We start from the raw sequence: 10,740 nt of genomic DNA, 5'->3' as shown, positions 1-10,740 counted from the left end.
AATTAGTGCTTTGTGAGCTTAGAGGCATGAAAATAAACACACAGAACATGCAGAGGGTTCGTGTAGTTCAGTGGATGTCTTATTAAGGTTGTAGGAAACCTTTAATGGCTTATCGATCCTGCAAAAAAGTGGAGGTAAATACATTTTTTATGCCTGGGGCTTAACTTTCTTTTTACATCACAGGCTTGCCATTAAACCATCCATTCCTTTGATTTAAAAACATTAATAGATTTATATATTTATACATGAGCACATTGCACAAGAAGAAAATAAGTGAATACATGCAGTATGAAACAGCACAGAAAAATTTCCAGAGAAATTATAGTTCTATATTTTATATTGCATAATATATATTACAATATTTTGTCTATATAGTGCACAACAGTTTCATCACTGTTATGGATATGACTCATTTGTCACATTGCACACAAGCTTGAACCACTGTTGGCAGAGATTCATCAATTCCTTATTGTGAGTGTTAGGTTTAATCCTTTTAAATCAAGTTTTCAAGAACATTGTATCTGTTTTACAAATACAAATAATGTGAACGCAAAAATAATTCAGGCTTCTACAGCTTACTGATTCATTCATTCACCCCAAATTGCAAAACCAACCCATCAATTGATTCCAAACCCACATACAGATAAGTAGTTGTCACAGTAGAGTGTTTTTAAAATGCATGCACACACAAGCTCCCATAAATTCTGTGGTATAGTTAATTAGCATCTTGACACCTTAAATGGAAAGGGTGCTCCTTAGAAGACTGGATAATTGATTTCTTATTGTTTTTATATTACTGTAGTAAGGCTGTCATTAATCAAGAACCCTTAATTAGTCTGAGCTGCAGAGAATAATGTAACTGTCAAATTCATCCTGCAGTATCATAACTTTCATGTTAAGATTTATCTTACTTTCCTCCCACAAATGAGCTCGACTGTTTCGATTTATCACAAGTGATAAGTGAGTAAAGTGTTTGTCTTTTTAAATCTACTTTTAATAGATTTCATTGTAGGTCAAGCCATTCTCTAGTAATGAGTCTGAACAGAACAATATTTTAAGGAAAGAAACCCACCGCTGAACTGTATTTTTCACCATGCAGTGATTTACAACTTTGACATTTACAACATTAGCAGATTACCCATGAGTTTAGACACTTTCTAAGACACGTCACTTCTGCAAAAAAAAAAAGGTTTACAAACATCAAATGAGCAAAATGTGTTTTATTGGCTGACTGACTGAAGGACCTTTTTGGGTCCTTATTCAGCTCTCAGTCGGCCTTTTGCTCTAAAAGGCAGCATAATCTTTAGGTATTTAAAGAGAAATGTCTTGTAGATAATGATTACAATGCACGGGGAATAAAAAGAAGCTTTTAAAAAACACACAAAAAAAATCAAATGATCATGACACTTGTAAGGGAAACAAGTCAATTTAGCGCAAAGGGAATCATTTAAGATTTTAAAGGGAATTTGAACCAAATCACTGTTACACGGCTGATCACTGAAATGCCCTGCGATTCACTGAACGAGCCGTTTAACATCAAATCTGCACTGGATATTAATATCCAAACTATAGTGAAAACAATATTAATTAGTACAGTAACAAGATCGGCAGTTTAAGAAATGAACTTGACGCACACTGGAACCGCGCTCAAAGAACGCTAAAAGACTTAAAGCAGCAGCTGAAAAGCAAATGCTAAAAGCAAACTACAAGCTAAAAGCAGAATTTGATGGTGTCCTGAGTATTTAAACTGGCCTTTTGGCCACACCTCAAATGTTGTGTTGACCAATTAGATATTGTCTTTGCTCTGGGGTATCATAAATCATATGTTATCTTATCAAGCATGTGGTCCGAGTTTTCCCGCTCTTGCAGGGTATAATTTTGGAAATGATTCCTATAACAAGAATATGATATATTTGACAACAAACTGATGGTCAGGAATGTTTCAAGCTAACAGATTCAAACACGTACATACGAAACATGAATATGAATCCTTAAGCTATCAAATAGTTATTAAAAGACATGCACAATAAGAGATTATAAACATGATGGTCAAATGTGTGGGTTACATATAAATGAATATGGAGTTAAGCAATGGACTGATATTCATTTATAAGTCCTTTTGAGTTCATTTTGGTGCATGTAAATCTATAAAAATAAAAAAACAGTTCCTGTGCTATTCTCTGACATAAGGATGTTCTGTGAAAACCAGAGGTTAAAAGGCCCCCCTTAGGAATTTCAGTCTGGTTCTGCTAGGTGGGGGGAGGGGGGTCAATCCAATGATCTTGTTTATTACTCTCATGGGTTTACATGTGATGGCCGGCATTGCATCTTGATTACTTGCCCCAAATTTGACAATCTCTTCTCCAAATTGAAATTGTCAATAATTGTTCTGATAGTGTTAATGTTGAAAACTGTTCTGTGAAAGAGTTGGTTGGTTGGTTATCTTGCTTCTGACTTGTGGCACTAGGAATGATTTACGACCTCCTGTTGCCTTTCTGAGGAATTTGGCTCGTGTTTCAACCATGGACCTGATTGACTCTTTAATTTATCTGGTTCGGGTCTGATACGCTACACACTTGTGTGATGAGCATGTTTTAGAACATGCACTGAAAATAAAAATCTGTAGTTTTTACAAAACAATTTTGGCAGCTGTGGTTGTAAAAGCTGTAAAACCATTTACAAAAAAAAACTGTACATTTTACAGTATAAAATTAATTTACAAACAAAAAAATTTGTGTAAACTAGTCAATTCAACAATGCACACTACTTAAATCTATTTTGTATCTTTAAAATAAACTGACAACCACCATAGTAATGCAGGTGGTAAAAGAGACAGCAATATGAATAATCAGTTCATCACAAGTAGCTTTTCCACAAGCTGAAGTATATACTACAGTAATATATAGGAGGTGTACAGAGTCATTCAATCACTAAACTTCATCAAGATATCAAATAATGCAATTAACATACATTAAACAAACAGAAGATGTAAAAATAAACCCACATGTATATAACTGATAACAAACAAAACTGTTAAGAAACATGATTATTTAAACAAAATACTTTCAAATGTGGAGTGTCACACAGGGAATTCTGGGAATATTAGTTTACAGTTTTTACTGTTAATTATACATCGTTTACTGTAAAATTACATGAAATGTCTATTTAATTTAATTTAATGTTTTTTTTAACCTAACTGAGACTTGTTATAACACTTATATATCATTGCTCTTTTTGTTGTTTTTGATTGCTTCTACTGTCCTCATCTGTAAGTCGCTTTGGATAAAAACATCTGCTAAATGAATAAATATATAATATAATATATAAATATATTTAGATAATTTACAGTTTTCCCTATATAGTACAGGAACTTACTGTTTACCTACTAACAGTTTTTCCCCGTTTCATTTACAATATTTTACAGTTAAAATTACACTAATTGTTAACATGACAAGCTAGTTGCTAGACTTTGCTAGTGTTACTAGATTGCCTGGTTAAATCAAGTTTTAACCCCCTCAGTGAAAGCATGAGCGGTTTTTTTTTTTTTTTTCACGGATTTAATCATCCGGTTTACAAAACCACAAGTCTGATAAATTTGAAAAGATACAGCATACTGTACATATACAGTAGCATCAGAACATCCTGAAGGTCTGACCTGAGTTTGGTTGTCACAGAAAATTTGATCTCAAAAAGAAGAAGAAGAAGAAGCTTAAATAGTAGATAGTCACCATCTGTAAGCTATATTCTCGCAGAGGATTTAACTAAACCAGGCAGCATTCCATTTTATATTTTTTACCTGGTGGAAATTTTCCATCGGGTGCTGTTGAAATTGCAATTGGATACTAATAGCAGGGACAGTTTCCCTGGAGCTAGCAGGGTTAAGTGCCATTACTCGGTGTGAACAGACAGGATTGTTGACCCAAATGTTGCAGTGGAATGTGTCAAAGACACGAGCAAGTGCATACAGAAAACAACACTGCTGAATACAAGATATTGATATTTTGAAGTATCTATATGGTCACCTCTAGGATTATTAAATATATGCTGTCTAAAAGTATGAGTTCACAAATTTACACTATTTTTTTCTTATTTAATTCAATTTTTTTTTGTTTAGAAAGAGAGGAAAAAGTTGAATTTCAGAATTAGTATTTAGTATCTCCAGTAGGTCTACAAAATGGTCTCCAGTTTGGTACTATTACGTAATGACAACAGCAAGTTATTTGAAATTCAAAGATGTCAGGAGAGATGTGAGCTAGCAACAATCCTGTTCAATTTTTGAAATTGAACTTGAAATCTGAAATTCAAATGAAAATTTCCACTCATTTCTAAAGAAAAAACAAATAAATGATGTGATATTGCCTTTATACAACATTACAATAAATAAAGTACATATTGAATAGTTAACTTACGTTTTAAATATAATATTGTCAGTTTTTTGTGCTCCTCCATTGAAAATAGTACTATCAATAAAGCAACAGCAGAACTACTGCAAAATTATTCAAATATATTTTACAAGAAATTACTATTTAAGTTTTTTCTATTTCAAAATGCCATGTTCAGTTCAGAGCGTTGCATGTCATTTCTTTGTAATTATTTGTGAAATTTGCAAGCACATTTCTGAGTAAGAATTCTTTCAATGTCAGTTTTACACCTTTTGTTTTTTTCGGAGTACTAGATTGTGATCGATTCTGTGCTTTTGAATGATTCACACTGAATTCATCTGTACTGTTGGGATAGATAGATAGATAGATAGATAGATAGATAGATAGATAGATAGATAGATAGATAGATAGATAGATAGATAGATAGATAGATAGATGAAAAATTCACAATGTAATTTAAATGTCAGTAAAAAAAAAGTGTCCCCAAGCACACAGTCATTATTAGTATTAGTGCACAAATGAATTTGTTATTTTACAGCCTTGATGAATTTTCAAGAAATCCATCCATTATCGCAATTTCCCAGGTTTAGCAATATGCAATTATTCTGAAATTGCATTATTAAATAGCCTCTGAATTTACATTACACAAACACAAGCCAATCCTATATCCTTCAGGTTTTGAACAAATAAGTCTAAGCATATTAGCATAATTTCCATAATGTTGCTGTGCTGTAATATGTAGATTTCCATCAACTAATTGCAGAACAGTATGAAACACAATCTATTGTGAATGACTGAATGACTGGCACAGCTACAATGTCATTGAATATAAAGATGCCCAATCCTGTTTCAACAGGCTTCAAGTGACAAATACTGAAAGAATGAACTGACCTAGCCTCTACCAATTAAAGCAGTTTCATTACACATGCAGTTTCAATTAAATTCAGCGATTAGATCATAATCCAAGGCAGAAGGATAAAGAGAGTTGATCACAAATGGAGAGAATTCCCTTCCATTATCCAGCAAAAAATACACTATTTGAATATTACAAAACCTCCTCAGTAAGATGCTTTTAGATTGCAGGTAAATTATTTAAAAGATAAAGACAAGATGTGCTTGTGGGATACTGCTGAAAAACTCTCTCTCTCTCATCTCTTTTAGATTTCATTGAGCATTTCTCACGGAATGGTTCACACTTTGAATTACTAATTCAAAATAACTGCAGGGAAACACTGATGTAAACTGATTGTTCACCCCAAAATGAGTCTGTCTCATTTACTCACCTTCAGCTTGTTCCAAACCCATATACTGTTACTATTTTCTGTGAAGTATAAAATTAGTAACACTGACAACAGTAGTTTATACACTATGTATAAAACAAGGTACAAAGCTGTCACTGATATCCTAAGGTACAAAAGATAAAATTCTACCCCTAAATTATATAAAGAGGACCTAAAGTGTACAGCCCATTTAATATTTATTCAGTAGCTTATGTTTTGACATTTAAGTATTTTTTTACTGATAATCTTGCTGTCACACCAAGCCCTTATCTAGCACACATTCTCCTTTAAAAATACTTGTCACATGATTTATATAACTAAAAGTGATAGCAAATCTGATCAAGAAGATGATTGATGAGCCTTAGATTAAAGCGCCATGTGCCACATTTTTATTGTTTTTAGTGTTTTATTGTTGTGATTTAGATTTATAGAACATAATGCCTCCCCTCTTCATAGGTGTAAAACACATCCATAAAAAAAACCTTTCCTCAACTATGCTCTATAGAAATAATTTAATGTCATACTGATCAAATTTTACTCCATTATTACCACCATCCTCATCTCACACTGAATATTTCAATCCAGTAATTGCTATTTTACTCCCCCCCGCCGCACCAAAAATCACTATTCAACTTCAAAGAGAGATTCTTATTATAAATTGATAAATCTTCACTTTAGTATATTTATATTCCAGAATTTCAGAATATGAATTGACCAAATTTATATGCTAATATGCATTCTGACGTTGGCTGCCTATATTTCCAGTGACATATTTCTAAATATGTAAATGCTCACAAAGACAAACATTCCCCTCCTCCATTATTCACCAGAAAAACAATATTGCTATTGAAACAATATATTCCACATTCAGCAAAGGATCATTTACAGCAGAGTATGCACTGCTTTGGGTAGCTATAAGGATGCTTTTAAAAGCATGTTGTAGGCGTTCGATGCACAGCTGGTATTTTAGCAGAGGAGCTGGACCAAGAAACAGAACTACTGCAGAGATCCGCCTGGTAGGTCAGAACACTAATGGCCAATAACAGATGCTTTTCAAGATAAATGAGAATCAAGACCACTTTCATCTCAGTCATTTCAAATGCATTTGTTTCACGGGAGTAAAAGTCACGATATGTCATAACTTAACTTGTAATCCCTTTTTTAGTTTCTAAAGCAGATAGATACAATTAAATGCAGTCGTGAAGAACATCATTGCCTTTCATAAAATCCTCGTGTCCACTTAGAAATTATTGTTGTGTAGTTCAATCACTCATAGAACATGTATAAAGGATGACCTCGATCACCTTTTGTCAAGGTCTACTTTTTTGGAAAGCTATTCCTCTATTAAAAATGGCTTGCAACACACATAAAATGTATCGTGATTAAAACATTAAAGACATTCACTGGTAAGCACTTGATTTGGTGATTGAGCTAGTTATTAATTCCAAAGCCACTTGTCATTAATCTCAAACAGTACACTGACTGAACTGCTGTGAAGAGAGAACTGAAGATGAACATTGAGCCGAACCAGATAACAAACAAAAGATTGACTCATCGGTTTTCAGATCACCAGTAGTTCTTCCGGACAGTTCGATTCAATAAACCGGTTGAAGAAAACGGTTCTCCGGTTGTTTTGGCGCTCGACGTAATGGCGTCATTGGTGATGATTGCCCTTCATTCAAGCCTCAGTTTACCCGCGCTCATAACATTAGCCCAGAATCAGTTCAGAATCATTCACCAAAAGAATCAGTTCGGTTCAGACGCTCTGCTTCACGCTGAATCACACATGCGCAGTATCATCAGCTCTGGTTGAAATGGTTCTTGACTCGAGAAGAGTCAATCTTTTGTTCGTTATCTGGCTCGGCTCGGTGTTCATCTTCAGTTCTCTCTTCACAGCAGTTCAGTCAGTTTACTGTTTGAGTACATGAATTACTCCGGGATATTGGTTTGTTTGAACTCAGAGGGAGAGTCAGCCATGTTAAAAAAGTTAACAGCTTAAGTCATTTGTGGATTAATGCTTATTGGAGACGCGAACCGTTTAAAACGATTCAGTTCGATTTGGTGAACTGGTTCAAAAAGATCTGGTTACATCGAATGATTCGTTCGCGAACCGGATATCACAAACTGCTTTGTTTTGAACTCTCTCACAACAGACACGGAAGAGAAGACAATGCTGAATAAAGTCGTCGTTTTTGCTATTTTTGGACCAAAATGTATTTTCTATGCTTCAAAAAATTCTAACTGACCCTCTGATGTCACATGGACTACTTTGATGATGTTTTTCTTACCTTTCTGGACATGGACAGTAGACCGTACACACAGCTTCAATGGAGGGACTGAGAGCTCTTGGACTAAATCTAAAATATCTTAAACTGTGTTCTGAAGATAAACGGAGGTCTCACGGGTTTGGATGACATGAAGGTGAGTTATTAATAACATAATTACGATTTTTCGATGAACTAAACCTTTAATATTAGATATGTATTTTTTTGTTTTTCCCTGTACTCATTTTCAAATGATATACAAAGGCAATAATCTTTGGAGAGGTTTATTCTAAGCTTTTGAGTTACTTATTTTTCATGGTTGGGCAGCCTTGGATCTGCAAAATTAATATTTCAATTACTGCCACAGAAGAACAGACCAGAAAGAACCAACCCAACAGCTTGTACCTGCAATAAATTTGGCAGACACTGAAACCAATAACCAGAGAAAATCAAAAAAATAATTAATGTCTGAAAATCTTGATATCAGAAATCTTACTTGAAGATTCTAGATTCAGTGCCAAGCGGTTGGAGCTCCACTACAGCAGAAGCTAGTGAATAGGACAAGATTAATCCAGAAGATTGAGCTTCCTGCCTTATGGGAAAACCATCCATGCTTAAAAGAGATTTTCATTACATGGACTTTGATTCCTTCTCCAGTGACCAGAAGTAAAATAAGCAAGCAAGAATTTCCATTCCGTGTTTTGAACAATGAAGCATTTGAACCAAATATATGGAATATGTAAACTCAGAAAGTAAATATTGTATGTGACATACAATTACAAAATCTTTCACATCTCTCTTTGAATTCCTCACTCCTCGTATATCATTCCTTTATGTATCACATCAAGGTTTGATTTCTTGTTCAACTTAGTAAACTTAAATAGAATAGGTTACTTCTGAGCATGTCTTATACCCTGAGGACTCTGTTCAGAGATATCTGGCCCTTGATCATGACATGCACCCGATTTGAAAAGACCAGTGAACTAAGAGGCACCATCATGTTCATTTCATCTTGTGAAATCAGCAAAATCTCTTAAACTAAGCTTGTCATAGCTACCTACAGTTACAGTATGATGATGTACAGTAACATCTGTTGTATGTAGACACGGAATTAAAGGTGATTAAATGTTATTAAATGCTGGCTTACATAATTAGTTATTAGTAAATTAAATGAATCATGTTAAACTAAATTAAAATGAGAAATGAATAAAAATAATAAATGTTGGCAACTATAGCTACCTACATAAAAATATTTTGTATTTTAATCATTGTATTACATTTTTTTCAGATTTTTTTTTAATCTACTGTACAGCTAAAATCAGTCTCTGCTGATATGTTAAAAACATGCAAAGAGCATTATTTAATTAATAAAAAAAATATTTGTAAAATTAAATTGCTGAAACATTATTTATTATTTATTTGCACACCAAGTGTCATCACTGTGGCAAAATTACTAAAAAAAATAAAAAACGGAATCTTCTACAGTAATGTAGAGAAGCTTTCATTATAGATGGCATCTATCAGTATCTATAAAGCCTCATGTGTGACATTCTTGAATTATTGAATTCCAAGACCAGTGTTGAAGACCAGCGTTAAACAGCCTAGTATAGTCTCCTTTGCCAGCAATACTTCATTCTGTAATTTCAAACTCTCAATCCATTTTCTTTTTCTTCTTTTTTCTTCTGGAGGACTGCTCCGCATGCCTGCATGGTTAGCTAGAGGGAGGGTGCGATGGAAGCAGGGCACATCTATCTGTTGCAGTTTAGAGGCAACACTTTATCTTGAAACATTTCATGGTGAGATGATTTCTTGGGGTTTTCCCAAAAGCACTTTTTGAAAAAGTTTTTAAAAGTTGCTTTTCTCTTCAGTATAGGCAGATCTGAGGTGAAACTTTTGGATTTAACACCAAACAAAACAGATATATCTGTCTCTTAAATTTAACACAAATTGTTGTGGCAATTATATCCATCAGAAATGAATGGAATGGTGAAAGAAGCCAATAATGCACATCCTAGGAACTTGCTCTTTTAAAAGCATATTTCGTCCAAAAAAGAACATTTTTTCATCTTTTACGTCAACATTTACCACAGTTAGTTCCAAAAATAACCTTTTCTTCATTTTTGGAAAACAAATTATTCTTATTTATTTATTTTTTGTCAGTGTTTCCAATGATGGAAAACATTAACACATTAAATATTTTGCAAAAGAAAAAGTCTTACAGGTTTGAAAAAATGGCAGAATAAATTAGGACTATTCCTTAAACATCCATTCCTACAGAAACCATACTGAGTTTTTTTTATTTCTCCCCTTCATATTTGTGAGTTGTCAGTATCATCCCTCTTATTCTGTCTTGCAACAATATAATCAACATCAGCAAAATTAGAGAAGATCTTGGTTAGAAAAAAAAGAAAGATTGTCAGACACACAAATGCCTGGTGTATCTTTTCTACAATAGTAATCCCCATCGTATTCAACTGCCTTCTGCATTTAAGATAAAAACAAAAGGATAGCCATTCCTTCAAAAAGATCCAGTAATCAGAATCCCATTATGGCTCATTGACATGATTGCACAAGTGAGAAGCCCATTCATCTGATTAGTATGTTTATTACACATATTAAGAAATACCTATCTTGCAGATGTGATAAGAATCTTTATAACATCAGTTATACCGTTATACGCTATTTAAATCGTTTATTTAATTTATTTATTATTTTGTGGTGGTGGTGGGGGGTGGGGGGATTTAACTGTCCATTTTCTTGATCCACTTCCTGGAAATCAAAGCAAAATAACAAGCACACTGGGATGCTAAAGTC

This window comes from Carassius carassius, chromosome 6, assembly GCF_963082965.1.
Source record: "Carassius carassius chromosome 6, fCarCar2.1, whole genome shotgun sequence".
Classification (NCBI taxonomy): domain Eukaryota; kingdom Metazoa; phylum Chordata; class Actinopteri; order Cypriniformes; family Cyprinidae; genus Carassius; species Carassius carassius.
This window is presented reverse-complemented; position numbering follows the sequence as displayed.